The 17,330-nt window shown below is 43.0% G+C and overlaps 1 long non-coding RNA gene across 1 annotated transcript; it reads left to right on the top strand.

The window, feature by feature from the left end:
• The first annotated feature begins 7,190 nt into the window (after positions 1–7,190).
• Positions 7,191–13,481, top strand: LOC128695584 (uncharacterized). The gene is made up of 2 exons (XR_008408037.2): positions 7,191–7,635; positions 11,996–13,481. It is a non-coding gene; the product is annotated as an uncharacterized lncRNA (long non-coding RNA).
• Positions 13,482–17,330: the final 3,849 nt, after the last annotated feature.

Below are 17,330 nucleotides of genomic sequence, written 5' to 3' on the forward strand. Positions count from 1 at the left end.
TGTATCTTTCCTTTTCTTGCCCATTATCTATCCCCAGCATTGCTTTCTGACTTCCTCCTTACCTCTGCCCCTCCTCTTATAAGGTGATTTTAATGCTTATCATTTCCTCAGGGAAAGGTCTCACTGTGACTGATGGGGACCAGTTCAAGGCTTACTTCTTACTCTCTCCTTCATGTTTTAATACTGGCACTTCTACAATGGAAAACTGCCATTGTCCTTCCTTTTTACAAGCCAGGTACTTTGGACCATGACACCTCTTACCAATGAACTTTGTAAGTTGGTAAAACACTTTTTTTTTAGCAATCATTTAGTTTGGTACTTGGAAACCCATAATTGTCTTGTACCACTGACCCTTTAACCCTTTCAGGGTCAGTCCCATTGTTTCATGGCTTTGAAGCCAGTGTCAGTCGCATAGTACAACGCCATGAGCTCAATTCACTCGGATAAGCTGTGAGCGGTAAATTTGGGCCTAAATATGAGAGAATGGGTCTGTGTGGTAAGTGTGCACCATATAAAAAAAATCCTGCATTGTACAGTGCATAATGAGAAAATAACTGCACCTTGTTTTTGGTTTAAAATGGCAACCTTGTGTATTTTTGCATGGTTTTTTATGGTTATATTCTTGGAAAACATATTACATACAGAAATAGAGATTATTTTGATTGGTTTCAAGACTGAAAGTAGCTTGAAATTGAGCTCAAAGCAGTGGAAATGTTCGAGTTTTGCCAATATTCCAATACGCACCCAACTGGCCTGTCGAATATGCTTTTAGGAATGCACTGACATTATTTATACAATTATTACAATAGTGCAGTAGTCTGCATAACAATAAATCATCTATTTTTTGTGAATAAAAATTCAAAATGGAAAGTAAGCATAATATAAGAGGGGCCTGGAGAAGTGACTAATGAACAGAGAAAGTTATTTTTGTTCTGGGAATGTCTGCATTGTTTATTCTGGACTTTATTTTGAAATTGGTATTTCTTGAATTTTGTATGAAATTGGCCAAATTACCAGTTTCTGATCACTGTATTGTTAGACTGCTCACTTTATCAATGAGCACGCAGAATTTACCTCCAACGTCGTCTTCGCTCTGCTGCTCTCTCTTTACCTTCCCTTCTCACTGATGGACCCACCTTTCATCCGGACTCTCACTGACTTTTTGACAACAACTGACTTACTTCACAAACTCGGATGATACCTTCAGCCCTTTCTACCTCAATCTCTTGCTACCCTCTGCCCCCGCACTATCCCCTGCCCCGCTGTTTTCTGTGACCTACTGATCATCCCTACCCCCTTCTGCCGCCCAATACCCTCGTTTCCTTCCCTACCCTGCAGCGCTGTATAGCCCTTGTGGCTTAGCGCTTTTTTTTTTTATTATAATGATGATAATGATCACTGTATTGGGTAGTTTAAATAAATGAATGGGCAGTTTCTTGTACTCAATAGCATGGAAGACACTAGCAAAATAGCTAAGAATTTGGTCAACCAGAACAATGCAATTGGCCTAAAATCAGACTCAAAGTGGATGAAATCGGCAATGTGTAAATGTCGCTGACACAGCAAAATTTGCAAAAGTGTAATTTCGTCCGTTTTCCATCAACTATTGTACTTTTTTGTTTTATAACCATCAAAAAATGATTCTCTACCTTTTCATGAGAATTTTTTTTATGACCGTGAGAGCAAGTTTGAGAGCAGGGGTTGCGAGCCTGAAAGGGTTAATATGTTTGGATATCTGTTTGTAATAATCACTCAGTTGTTGCAGTTTTTTTTTTTTTTTTATCTCATACTACCTGGTGTTAAATCTTGGCCCAAGCCCATTCCTTGGGCCTCTGGGGTAATGTGCCATTTTCCTTAGGGATTTCTTGCCAGAGAGGCACCTGTGTGTCTGAGTCAATAATAGCTTATACCCTGACCTTTGCCCAAGCTAAAGGTGTCCCTCAAGGCTGTGTTTTTAGTACTTCCCTCTTTCAGTTTGTTATTAAGGCTCTTACCTCTATTCTCCTTCCCAATATTTGGCCATCTATGTCGACGATTTTGCTATACGTAGCTTGTGCAGGCACTGTTTGTCGCCTTCTAGCAGCTTGTTTTCAAAGTGCTATTGATCATGCTTTCCACTAGGCCACCTCTCATGGGTTTACATTTTCTGTTGCTAAAACTTGTCAGCTTTCACAAGATGTCCTGTTATACCTCAGATTGTTTTATATCTAAATAGTTCCCCTATACCTGAATAGGATATGGTCAGATTTCTTGGTCTTCTGTTTGATCTTCAAATGTCCTGGAATCCTCGCATAACTTTCCTGAATGCTGCATGTCATTGCTGGTTGAACCTCCTTAAAATTCTAGCCCACCTTTCTTGGAGGGCTGATAGATGCACCCTTCTCACTTATTCTGTCTTAATCTTATCTAGACTAGACTACGGTAACCAACTGTATTCTTCAGCCTCCCGCTTTACTCTTTCTATACTTGATCGCATTCATCATCACTGGTTGTATTTATGTCTCATGGCTTTCTGTTCTTTAGTTTGCCTCTGTGCAGAGGCAAACATCCCTTCTTTGAGCGATACCCACATAAAAAAAAGGTAATGAATAATAGTAAGGCTTTATTTAATCACTGCCCCCATTTATTATGCCTTTTTCCTCTCTCTGTTTGCACTCTATTTACTTCCCTTAATTTACCTTCCCTCTATGTTCACTCTGTGTCTTACTTTTCCCTCCTTGGAAAGTCCCAATGATTCACATTTGTTCTTCCCTAACTTTTATGTGCGAAAGCTCATTTGCCTGCTGTAACTTTATTCTCACTTTCTTGATCGCTTCCATCATCATTCTTATGCTATCGCAGTATACATTGATGGTTGTAAATCCCCTGATAGCGTTAGAAATGAAGCAATTTTTCATGACAAAATCATCCGAGGTCATTTACTAGACTCATCCAGTGTTCACAGCAGAGACGTATGCAATTCTCATGGCTATCATGCACGTTGCATTGATGTCTGTCTCATCATATGTAGTTGTGGCAGACTTTTCCAGTGCATTACAGGCTATCCAGAAATTCAACTCCCCACTTCCCATCATCTATTGCATTCAACTTTGGTTACACTGCATTTCTAGGGAACACAGAGACATTGGTCTTCACTGGGTCCCTGGACACATCAATGTTCAGGGTAATGAACAAAAAGACTCAGCTGCATATTCAGCTGTTTGTTACCTCCCAATTTCCCATGCATATGCCTTTCTTGAATTATTTTGCAGTGATCTCTCAACTGCAATCGATGGCAACAGTGTTGGTCCACAACAAATTGTTTTCTGTAAAACCACATTTAGGTTTCTGGCCATCTTCCCATCACTGTCATATTTGGGAGATTGCACTCTCCCATATATGTATTGGCCACACCAACATCACAGACACCTCATGGAAAAATGCCCAGCACCGCTCTGCAAGAGCTGTTGTGTTGCAACGTTGGTTTAACATACATATCTTAGATCGTCCAACCTATCAGCAGGAATGCAGAATTCACTTCCATCATTTTAGTCATCTCAACACACTAACCTACACTGACCTTCCTAAAAGTCACACCTTTGATGCAGACTTGATGCCTGTTTTATAGAAACTAACTTATCATGCCAAATGTGATTTTACTTTTCTTTTTGTAATCTCTCCTACTAACCCCCTGCCCTTGCACACTCCTTCTCTCAGTGCTGTAATAACCCTTTTGGGTTTAGCACTTAATTTGATCATATATTGTTGATCAGTAATTTAGCATTTTGTCAATGCCATGTATTTTAGACATAAAGAATATTAAACTAATAAGTCTTATGAAAATTGAGGTAAATTTTTAAGTAAATTTCAGTGAAACACAAGTACAGTATACAGTATTCACTAAACTAACTTGTGAAAGGAATGAAATATGCATGTAATACATGATTTATGTATATTTTTGCATTATAGGTAAGATTATTTTCTATACCAACCAGATACTATATATGACCATATACAGTACTGTATATGTGAAACTGATGCACAAATACTAAATTATAGGTACAGTAATATAAAACTCAAGTTTTAATTAATATGCAGATACTGTGCCTGTATATAGAGAAATATTCTCAGTCCCTGTTGATTGTAACAGTACATCAAATTATATCCATAATCAAGCAAAGCCTCATATTTATCCTTACCTGAATGAGTTCTGAAAAATATTGAGGGAGTTTCCTTGGTGGCAGTGAAGGGCTTTTGATGCAAGGAATTGGACCTGCTCTCCCCTTCCTTGGATCAGCCCTGAAAGTCTCATTCTTCCCAGATTCTATATGACCCCCTACAGGTTCATTGCTTCCCAAAGAATGTAATAATACTCTGAATAATAATTGGGATTTCATTATTCTTGAGCACCTATTCTTTCAAGACCGCTTAATGCTGGTGAGGGGCTCTTTATCTAAGGACTTGCACCATTACTCTAATTCCTTGAATCAAGCTTGACTGCCTTTCATTTACCCAAGGTGCTGTATGACCCCCTTCAGGTTTAGCACCTCCCTCCATGAATGTAATAATCATAATGTTCTTTAAAGAAATTCAGGAGTGTTCACACATCAAGCCATAAATGCAACAACAACTGATGAAGAAATGCTAAAGTTTATACTCAAGAATGACATTATGATAATAAGATCATAAGCTATACCCCTCAAGGGGATGGGGTTCCTTGATGCTAGTGAGGAGCTCTTGATCTAGGAAATTGGATCTGTGCTCTGGTTCCTTACGCTGAGCCTGAATACCTTCTATCCCCCCCCACGCGTGCTGTATAATCCTACGGGTTTAGTGCTCCCCATAATTATAGTAATCATAAGCTATAGAAAAGAGATGTGTTTTCAACTGAAGCTTGAAAGATGAACAGATTCCTGACTTAACAGGCACTGGCAACATGTTGAATAATCTAGGAACTACATAATAAAAATTATTTTTCCTAAATAGCATGTGGCTCAACCAGTACATAAAGAAATCTGCAGAAATATTTCCAAGCCCAATGTAAAAGGTGTAAGCTCGTTCTATCTAGGCTGGAATATTGCTGCACACTAACAGCACCTTTCAAGGCAGGTAAAATAGCTGACCTAGAAAATGTACAGAGAACCTTCACGGCACGCATAACGGAGATAAAACACCACTACTACTGGGAACGCTTGAAGTTCCTCAACCTGTACTCCCTAGAACGCAGGCGGGAGAGATACATGATTATATACACCTGAAAACTCCTAGAGGGATTAGTACTAAACTTGCACACGAAAATCACTCCTTATGAAAGCAAAAGACTGGGCAGATGATGCAACATTACCCCAATGGAAAACAGGGGTGCCACTAGTACGATAAGAGACAACGCAGTAAGTGTCAGGGGCCCAAGACTATTCAACTGCCTCCCAGCATACATAAGGGGGATTACCAATAGACCTCTGGCTGCTTTCAAGAAGGCCCTGGACAGGCACCTAAAGTCAGTACCTGACCAGCCAGGCTGTGATTCGTATGTCAGGTTGCGTGCAGCCAACAGTAACAGCCTGGTTAATCAGACCCTGATCTACCATGAGGCCTGGTCACAGATTGGGCCGCAGGGATGTTGACCCCCGAAATCCTCCCAGGTATACCAATAATATACTTGGGCTCATTAAGTGTAATAATTTCATAAGCTTATAAACCTCACACATCAACTCAAGTGGAAATAAATCACTTCGACTTTTTTTAGGGTTATCCTAGGTAATTTACACATTTGTTACTGTGTATGATAATTGTAATTATGTGTACCGGTACCAAAATAAACTTACGAATGAGACACTTGTGCAACAAGTGGCTTCTTCAGTCCACCCCTCAAGGAAGGTTCCTTGATGTTGGTGAGGGGCTCTTGATTTAGGGAATTGGATCTGTGCTTCAGTTCCCCGAATTAAGCCTGAATGCCTTCCACATCCCCCCCAGGCGCTATATAATCCTCCGGGTTTAGCGCTTCCCCCTTACCTGGAGTTTACCTGGAGAGAGTTCCGGGGGTCAACGCCCCCGCGGCCTGGTCTGTGACCAGGCCTCCTGGTGGATCAGAGCCTGATCAACCAGGCTGTTGCTGCTGGCTGCACGCAAACCAACGTACGAGCCACAGCCCGGCTGGTCAGGAACCGACTTTATGTGCTTGTCCAGTGCCAGCTTGAAGACTGCCAGGGGTCTGTTGGTAATCCCCCTTATGTATGCTGGGAGGCAGTTGAACAGTCTCGGGCCCCTGACACTTATTGTATGGTCTCTTAATGTGCTAGTGACACCCCTGCTTTTCATTGGAGGGATGTTGCATCGTCTGCCAAGTCTTTTGCTTTCGTAGTGAGTGATTTTCGTGTGCAAGTTCGGTACTAGTCCCTCTAGGATTTTCCAGGTGTATATAATCATGTATCTCTCCTGCCTGCGTTCCAGGGAATACAGGTTCAGGAACCTCAAGCGCTCCCAGTAATTGAGGTGTTTTATCTCCGTTATGCGCGTCGTGAAGGTTCTCTGTACATTTTCTAGGTCAGCAATTTCACCTGCCTTGAAAGGTGCTGTTAGTGTGCAGCAATATTCCAGCCTAGATAGAACAAGTGACCTGAAGAGTGTCATCATGGGCTTGGCATCCGTAGTTTTGAAGGTTCTCATTATCCATCCTGTCATTTTTCTAGCAGATGCGATTGGTACAATGTTATGGTCCTTGAAGGTGAGATCTTCCGACATGATCACTTCCAGGTCTTTGACGTTGGTGTTTCGCTCTATTTTGTGGCCAGAATTAGTTTTGTACTCTGATGAAGATTTAATTTCCTCGTGTTTACCATATCTGAGTAATTGAAATTTCTCATCGTTAAACTTCATATTGTTTTCTGCAGCCCACTGAAAGATTTGGTTGATGTCCGCCTGGAGCCTTGCAGTGTCTGCAGTGGAAGACACTGTCATGCAGATTCGGGTGTCATCTGCAAAGGAAGACACGGTGCTATGGCTGACATCCTTGTCTATGTCAGATATGAGGATGAGGAACAAGATGGGAGCGAGTACTGTGCCTTGTGGAACAGAGCTTTTCACCGTGATTATAATAATAATAATTCTTCAGTCCAACACAGAGGAAAGCGATGAAAGATGAGGAGAACAATGAGGTAATCAGTCCCTGTCTGGATTCGATATGTTAAGATTAAGATAAGATTTTGTTCGGATTTTTAGCCCCGGAGGGTTAGCTACCCAGGATAACCCAAGAAAATCATTGCTTCATAGACGTCTGCCTGTCTTATTTCCATTGGGATCCTTCAGTCTTGTCCCCCAGGATGCGACCCACACCAGTCGACTAACACCAGGTAACTACTTTCTAGGTGAACGGGGACATCAGGTGTAAGGAAACACGCCCAATGTTTCCACCCGGCCGCGAATCGACCCACGGACCCTCAGTGTGTGAGGTGAGAGTGTTACCTACCAGCCACGGGAGAAAGAAATACACTCCACTACATCACAAACTTACCAACCTCTGCAGTTTAAAAGAGCGCGGGGCCAGCATGGAGCGCTGAGCGCGACTTGGAAAGTGGAAGCAAGGAGAGCAGTACCGTGGTGTTGCCAGTGTGTGTGAACCAGCAGTGGAGGGAGGGTGTGACACCTCATACAACCTGGGTAAGTTTACCTTCACTCACCTAGGTTGTGTTGGTGGCCTCATACACTCTCACTCTCCACCGTGTCATGAATATGTTGACAGTATGTTAGTACAGTCATATATTACTGCACTATACGAGTGATATTGACTGTCTCGCTGAATGTCACACGATTGCTGTATGACCCATACTGTTTTATCGCTTGCTTTTGAATATTATTATGTATACATTTTCGTACTGAGGATTAATGTATCACTATATACACCAAATTGTATTTCAGTTGATTTATTGTGTTTAAAGCCTGTTTACTACCGTACCTACGCCAGGGTCATGAGACCTGTACATCACAGGTCAAGGATACAGTAATACCTCAAATTAGCGTAGATATACATATGAACACCTCTAGGTGTATATATGCCCTGTATCTGTGTATATACACTGACCGTTCATTCATTATGTTTTAGAAATGACTGTCAAAGGAGTGTATAGTCAGGCGCAAACTTAATGACTAACATACAGTTGATAGGATTTCAACTTTATGTATACGAGTATGTATATGGCATGCATATTTTAACCCTGTGTGTGTAATAAATAGATGTAGGTAATGTACATGTGTCACCTGGGGTACCTGGGGAAGACATTTTGAGGGGTACCTAGGGAGGATAACCTGGGGCAAGTTGGAGTGTGGAGTACTTGGGGAGAATACCTGGGGGACCTAGAGAAGATACTTGAGGGTACCATGGGGAAGATACTTGAGTTCACTTCGGGAAGATACTTGAGGGTACCTGGGGAATATATTTGAGAGTACATGGGGAAGATACGTCAAGGAGGATCCTTTTGGTTAATTTAGCAAACTTGGATACATCAGCAGTGTGCTGCTACACTATTCTATATGATAGTTACACAGTGGGGATGTCTCTCGTGCAAGGTGTCAGCCTAAGTTGGGAGACTTCGGTAGCATCAGCCCGAGCTGGAAGACTTTGGTACCGTCAGCCTGGGCTGGGAGACTTTAGCAGGGTTGTAAGGTACTTAGTGAGCAAGGGTAGCAGGGTAGCAGGGTTTAAGGTAAAATCGAACCCATGACCTTGCGATAGTAAGTCAAATGCTCTCACAAGCGAGCTACGCTGTACTCCGTGCTGGAATCAGATGCAGCACTTGTTGGGGTTCTGAATAAACTCAGCACCAGGGGTAGGTTGGTGCTGAACAGATGTAGCACATAAGGGTAGGGAGTGCTGGAGCCAGGTGGATGCTATAAGATTAGAGTTTGTTCGGATTTTAAGCCCCGTGAGGTAGCCGGCTAACTCGAGATAACCCAATAATATCAGTGTGTTATCGGGGACTGTCTGTCTTATTTCCACTGGGGTTCTTTAATCTTGTCCCTCAGGATGCGACCCACAACAGACCATTAATATCCAAGTACTTACTGGTAGGTGAACAGGGGCAGCAAGTGAAAGGAAACATGCCCAATGTTTCTACACATGCTGGGGATCGAACCACAGACACTCAGTATGAGAGCTGAGTATGCTATCAATCGAGCCACAGGGCACCTGAGGTGCCATACATTCAGATCCTCTGGTTTCACCTAGAGAAGGTGCCATACATTCACCGCCTAGTGGTATTTGGGGAAGGTCAGGATAGGTAAAGTTTGTCAGGAAACAGGACAAGTGTTTCCTGAAGCAGGTCTTAGTCATATTATGTTTGGTAGCAGAGCAGGAGATGCACAAATTAACATTAAGTTTGACAACACTCTAATTACCAGAAATAATGGGGGGAAATTCCTAGGCTTATACCTTGACAACAACCTGAATTTCAGCACCCATATCCAGCATATAACCAAAAAAGTATCCAAAACGGTTGGGATCCTCTCCAAGATACGATACTACGTGCCGCAAAATGCCCTTCTCACACTATACCACTCACTTATTTATCCATACCTCACCTATGCTATTTGTGCTTGGGGATCAACTGCAGCAACACATTTAAAGCCAATAATAACCCAACAAAAAGCTGCAGTAAGAATAATCACTAAATCCCATCCCTGGCAACACACCCCTCCACTCTTCATAGACCTAAACTTACTCCCAGTTCAGTACATCCACACTTACTACTGTGCAATCTACATCTACAGGGCCTTAAACTCTAATATCAACCTTGACCTAAAACGCTTTCTTGATAGTTGTGACAGAACCCACAGGCATAACACCAGACACAAACATCTCTACGACATTCCCCGTGTCCGACTAAACCTTTACAAAAATTCAATGTATGTCAAAGGCCCTAAAATCTGGAATACCCTACCTGAGAACTCTAGAACTGCAGACACATTCATCACCTTCAAAACTACCATTAGAAAACATCTTATCTCCCTGATACACCCCGTCAACTAACTACACGAATACCACCTGGTGGTTCACACTTACACTCACTCATTTGACCATAAACAGAAATATTAATCTCAATCTTAAAATAATGAATCCTGTGATACTCCAATACTGAAACTATGTACTGTGCCAAAACAAAAGCATTCACATTGCTAAACTCGCAAACTAGTATTTAGTCACTTAGCCATAATACCAACTTACCTCATAATTTGTAATATTTTACAATTAAGAATAAAACTAAGTATGCCCGAAATGCCTAGCCATGCTAAGCGTTCTAGTGGTACACTCTGTAATCACAATTTTACTACATGTAAACCACACAATAACCAAATTTCTGTAAACTCAGCATTGTAATCCTTATAGAGAATAAACTTTGAATTTGAATTTGAATATGGTGACCCGCAACTGGAGCTCTCGGTCATCTGACCGAGGCCTTCCATTGACTTACCGGTCCACCCCTTTAAAAATTATGGTATAAGATAACTGGGAATATGCCAGTCATCAATGGTACTCGGGAAAGGCAGTATGTTCAGCTATGGTAGTCTTCGTTGTTATAAACAGGGCGGCGCAGGCGGCCCCATTCACCCCGGGGCACTGTTAGCGTGGGAATCTAGGGTGAGGGAGTGAGGTTCTTCCTGTGGCAGGTTGTGCTGATCACACCAGTGTTGAGACACACATGTGTGCTTAAGTGGACAAAGGCAAGCGCACACAAGCAGGGGAAGGGGAGGGGGGAAGGGAGGGGAGTAGTGGGAGGTGGATGGAGGGAAATGAGGGGAAGGTGAGGACAGAAACGTATAAAGAGGAAACAAAGAGAGGTGGAGGGAGCCGGAAGGAAGGAGTAGTAAGATAAGATTTCGTTCGGATTTTTAACCCCGGAGGGTTAGCCACCCAGGATAACCCAAGAAAGTCAGTGCGTCATCGAGGACTGTCTAACTTATTTCCATTGGGGTCCTTAATCTTGTCCCCCAGGATGCGACCCACACCAGTCGACTAACACCCAGGTACCTATTTGCTGCTAGGTGAACAGGACAATAGGTGTAAGGAAACGTGTCGGAATTTCCACCCGCCGGGAATCGAACCCGGGCCCTCCGTGTGTGAAGCGGGAGCTTTAGCCACCAGACCACCGGGCCACCACTAGGTAGTGAAGAGAGGGATATATTACATTCATGGGAAGCGTTAAACCCGTGAGGGTCATACAGCGCCTGGGGAACATGCAGGCATTCAGGATTGATCCAAGGAAGGGGAACACAGGTCTAATTCTATGGATCAAAAGCCCCTTCCCCTCGCCGGCCTCAAGGGACCTCCCCTGAGGGAAGAGGAGGCGAAGGAAGGGAAGGCAGGGAGAGAGAGAGAGTAACGGAGTAGTGAATAGGAGGGAAGTTTAATTAGTTCGTGGAAGCACTTAACAGTAACTAGATGAGTTGAGAGACTGTCTCTCAAATGCAACTGTTGTTGAACTGAGAACAATTAGTTCTGCTGTCCTGACTGTCTTCAAGAAGGAGCTGGAAAGACACCTAAGTCAGTACCTGACCAGCCGGGCAATGGTTCGTACGTCGGTTTACGTGCGGCCAACAGTAACAGCTTAGTTGATCAGGCTCTTATCCACTGCAAGGCCTGGTCATGGACCTGAAACACCCTCCAGGTATACCAGTTGCTGCTTCATGATACTCCTGGTATACCAGTTGCTTCTCCATGATAAATTCCCACCTTCCTTACTACAGAGATTGTTGTATCAGACAAAAATAAAAAAAAAACTCTAAACCCGTGTGAGTCATCAGTACTTATTACAAATAAACCTTTTCTACTTTAAAAGCTTATGGTTGCCCCGCGAGGCTTACTGCAAGGCACATACTGCAGTCTATATATATTTTTTCGATATATGTGGCTACTAATTTTAGTTACTCATTTTTTTTCTGTCATTTCTATGATGTAAAATGAATAAACGAACGTTGCAATACAAATTATTTTTTTTATTATTAATATACACATTTTTTTTTTCAGGACAGAATTTTTCAGTGGCTGTCCAGTTCTCAGGTACTTGTAATAAGTCAAACTTAACACATCCCACTGCAGTTCACATTGGAGTTAATAAATATTTTGATGAACCTTCAAGATTTGTCAAGAAATGCATGAAGTGGCGACCTATATTAGATGTTTTTTTCAGTACTACCTTTCTGGGAAAGTAGAACCTGACAGGCGCTTAATGGACGTAGGATCGAACCTCAACTATCCCTTATGTAAATAGGTTCCCATGTGTTCAGTGCTTCATGAAAATGCAGTAACAATTCGTTATAGCTCTTACAAGACTGAGTTGGACATGAGTGAAGTGTTGCCTAGACACTGGAGTGATTCATAGCGAGAAAGTGAAAGTGAACGTGTACGGTGACCTTGAACATTACGTTCACCACACACAAGAACACCTCCGTGAACCACACAAGAACAACTCCTTGAACCACACACAAGAACACCTCTCTGAGCCACAAACAAGAACACCTCTGTGAACCACACACAAAAACACCTCTGAACCACACACAAGAACACCTCTGTGAACCACACACAAGAACACCTCTGTGAGCCACACACAAGAACACCTCTGTGAACCACACACAAGAACACCTCAGTGAACCACACACAAGAACACCTCAGTGAACCACACACAAGAACACCTCTGTGAGCCACACACAAGAACACCTCTGTGAACCACACACAAGAACACCTCAGTGAACCACACACAAGAACACCTCAGTGAACCACACACAAGAACACCTCTGTGAACCACACACAAGAACACCTCAGTGAACCACACACAAGAACACCTCAGTGAACCACACACAAGAACACCTCTGTGAGCCACACACAAGAACACCTCCGTGAACCACACACAAGAACACCTCCGTGAACCACATACAAGAACACCTCCGTGAACCACACATAAGAACACCTCCGTGAACCACACATAAGAACACCTCTATGAACCACACAAGAACACCTCTGTGAACAACACACAAAAACACCTCCGTGAACCACAGAAATATAACCATGGAAACATAATTACCAGTCCTCTCACCGATACAAAACCAGAAATCGCTACAAAAAAGAAATAGATAATTGGCTTAAAATTACGCCTTGAACAAAATAATACATTGCTTTAAGTAGAAAACATAAATATAGTACCATATCGGAATAAATGTAAGATACCCAAGGACTTTAATAGGGAAAAATGAGTGATTATATGAGTGTTCCCGGCAGGGAGGCCAGTAGTGTGTGAATAACAGTGGTGGGAGGTTGTATTCACAACTCGACCACCTCACTACACTCAACATTGCACTTTATACGAGATAACAGAAACTACCAACTAATTTCTGTTACATAGAGACTATGATACAATGAACAGTGTTGTGCTCCATATTTATACTTGAAAATAACGAGAGTGCAGTACGTGCTATTGGCCTAATAAATATTTCCCGTGGTTTTAATTAAAAAAAAATAAACTTAAGGACCAGCATAAATATATTGGGTTGATTTGTGATGAAATGTATACACACAAGTGTAAGTTAATAAGAAAACTTGTTTAAAAAGCAGATGGCTAGTCTTAAATGGTGTTGACAGTGTCCATAGAACTACATTAATTCAGGCCTTGCCTGCAAATGTGCTCTCGTTTTAGCTTGACTAGCGGTACCGTGATATTATCGACGCACGGTGACGGTGCTGTGGTATTATCAACGCACGAGTGACGGTACCGTGGTATTATCGACGCACGGTGACGGTACTGTGGTATTATCAACGCACGAGTGACGGTACCGTGGTATTATCGACGCACGGTGACGGTGCTGTGGTATTATCAACGCACGAGTGACGGGACCATGGTATTATCGACGCACGGTGACGGTACTGTGGTATTATCAACGCACGAGTGACGGTACCGTGGTATTATCGACGCATGGTGACGGTACTGTGGTATTATCAACGCACGGGTGACGGTACCGTGGTATTATCAACGCACGGGTAACGGTACCGTGGTATTATCGACGCACGGGTGACGGTACCGCGGTATTATCGACGCACGGGTGACGGTACCGTGGTATTATCGACGCACGAGTGACCGTACCGTGGTATTCCGACGCACGGGTGACGGTACCGTGGTATTATCAACGCACGGGTGACGGTACTGTGGTATTATCAACGCACGAGTGACGGTACCCTGGTATTATCAACGCACGGGTGACGGTACCGTGATATTATCGACGCACGAGTGACGGGACCGTGGTATTATCGACGCACGGGTGACGGTACCGTGGCATTAACACACCAGCAACAGCATCGTGGAAGCAACAAGCAAGCATAATGAAATCTCACAACTATGCACCAGTTGCTCAGGAAGATGGTGACCATTACTATCTTAACGAAGAGGTAAGCTACAAAACTACTCCAGTAATTGGTTTGACACTGTGAGCTTTTAATGGTTCGCTGTCAGTTTGTAATTTGTGTGTTGCAATTTTATTTTAGAGATTTCTACCACTAAATCTAAAAATCCATGCTTGTAACGAGGACGTGGTAAAGTGGGGAAATCTGTTAGTATCTGAGATATGTCTGGGTTGTAAGTAATGGACGGGCGAATTCTGAGGGAAGAAAGGGGGAGAGAAAGAGGACGGGAGAAGAGAAGTGGGAGGGGAGAAGGGAGAGGAGGACGGAGATATATACGGATAGATAGAGAAGGTTTATCTGGAGAGGGTTTCGGGGGTCAGTGCCCCCTCGGCCCGGTCTGAGACCAGGCCTCGTGGTGGATCAGGGTCTGATCAACCAGGCTGTTACTGCTGGCCGCATCCAAACTGACGTACGAACCACAGCCCGGCTGGTCAGGTACTGACTTTAGGTGCCTGTCCAGCGCTTTCTTGAAGACAGCCAGGGGTCTATTTGTAATTCACCTTATGTATGCTGGGAGGCAGTTGAACAATCTTGGGCCCCTGACACTTATTGTGTTGTCTCTTAGTGTACTCGTGGTGCCCCTGCTTTTCATTGAGGGAATGTTGCATCTCCTGCCAAGTCTTTTGCTTTCGTAAGGAGTGATTTTCGTGTGCAAGTTCGGTACTAGTCCCTTTAAGATTTCCCAGGTGTATATTATCATGTCTTTCTCGCCTGCGTTCCAGGGAATACAATTCAAGGGTCTTCGACCGTTCCCAGTAATTTAGGTGCTTAATCGTACTTATGCGTAGGTTTGTTTTGGATTTTTTTTTTATATTTTATTGAGAGCATATCTTATACAGACATAATACATATATATGGATCCCAGGTTACAACCTATACAGATGTGACAGAGTGAACAGGCAAAAGGGGGGGGGGGTTTGGCCTGTACATTGCAGAGTCACTTGTTTGCACAGAACTGCTTAATGCCTCAAATGATGTAGTGGAAGTTTTAGCAGTAAAGGTCGAGAATCAAAACCTAGTCATTGTGGTAGTCTACAAGCCTCCGGATGCAACATCCCAGCAATTCCAGGAACAGCTGTTAAAAATTGACCACTGTCTGGAAAATCTTCCAGCTCCTGCACCTAACATCTTGCTCCTGGGGGATTTCAACTTAAGGCACCTAAAATGGAGGAATATAGCAAATAATATTGTTGCAGTAATAACACCAGGAGGCAGCTCTGATGAAAACTCACACGAGCTTTTAAATCTCTGCACAAAATTCAATTTAAACCAGCAAATAATAGAGCCTACTAGAATGGAGAATACACTAGACCTCATCTTCACTAACAATGATGATCTGATAAGAAATGTCACCATATCAAAAACAATATACTCAGATCACAACATAATTGAGGTTCAGACATGTATGCGCAGAGCCCCAGACCGACAAAATGAGACTAGTCACGAGGGAGCATTCACCAAATTCAACTTCAATAACAAAAACATAAAGTGGGACCAAGTAAACCAAGTCCTAACTGATATAAGCTGGGAAGATATACTAAGCAACACAGACCCCAGCTTATGCCTAGAACAGATTAACTTGGTGGCACTCTATGTATGCACAAGACTTATTCCTCTAAGAAAAAAGAGGAGTAGATGTAAAATAGAAAGAGACAGGCGCTCTCTTTACAGGCGACGGAAAAGAATGACAGAGCGGCTAAAAGAGGTCAATCTATCTGAAATGCGTAGGGAGACACTGGTCAGAGAAATAGCAAACATCGAACTTAAGCTAAAGGAATCTTATAGGAGTCAGGAATCGCGGGAAGAACTAAAAGCCACAAATGAAATCGAAAGAAACCCAAAGTATTTCTTCTCCTATGCCAAATCAAAGTCGAGAACAACGTCCAGTATTGGGCCCTTACTTAAACAAGATGGGTCCTACACAGATGACACCAAGGAAATGAGTGAGCTACTCAAGTCCCAATATGACTCAGTTTTTAGCAAGCCACTAACCAGACTGAGAGTTGAAGATCAAAATGAATTTTTTATGAGAGAGCCACAGAATTTGGTTAACACAAGCCTATCTGATGTTATCCTGACGCCAAATGACTTCGAACAGGCGATAAATGACATGCCCATGCACTCTGCCCCAGGGCCAGACTCATGGAACTCCGTGTTCATCAAGAACTGCAAGAAGCCCCTATCACGAGCCTTTACCATCCTATGGAGAGGGAGCATGGACACGGGGGTCGTCCCACAGTTACTAAAAACAACAGACATAGCCCCACTCCACAAAGGGGGCAGTAAAGCAACAGCAAAGAACTACAGACCGATAGCACTAACATCCCATATCATAAAAATCTTTGAAAGAGTCCTAAGAAGCAAGATCACCACCCATCTAGAAACCCATCAGTTACACAACCCAGGGCAACATGGGTTTAGAACAGGTCGCTCCTGTCTGTCTCAACCATTGGATCACTACGACAAGGTCCTAGATGCACTAGAAGACAAAAAGAATGCAGATGTAATATATATAGACTTTGCAAAAGCCTTCGACAAGTGTGACCATGGCGTAATAGCGCACAAAATGCGTGCTAAAGGAATAACAGGAAAAGTCGGTCGATGGATCCATAATTTCCTCACTAATAGAACACAGAAAGTAGTGGTCAACAGAGTAAAGTCCGAGGCAGGCACTGTGAAAAGCTCTGTTCCACAAGGCACAGTACTCGCTCCCATCTTGTTCCTCATCCTCATATCTGACATAGACAAGGATGTCAGCCACAGCATCGTGTCTTCCTTTGCAGATGACACCCGAATCTGCATGACAGTGTCTTCCATTGCAGACACTGCAAGGCTCCAGGCGGACATCAACCAAATCTTTCAGTGGGCTGCAGAAAACAATATGAAGTTCAACGATGAGAAATTTCAATTA

This window comes from Cherax quadricarinatus, chromosome 42, assembly GCF_038502225.1.
Source record: "Cherax quadricarinatus isolate ZL_2023a chromosome 42, ASM3850222v1, whole genome shotgun sequence".
Lineage (NCBI taxonomy): Eukaryota > Metazoa > Arthropoda > Malacostraca > Decapoda > Parastacidae > Cherax > Cherax quadricarinatus.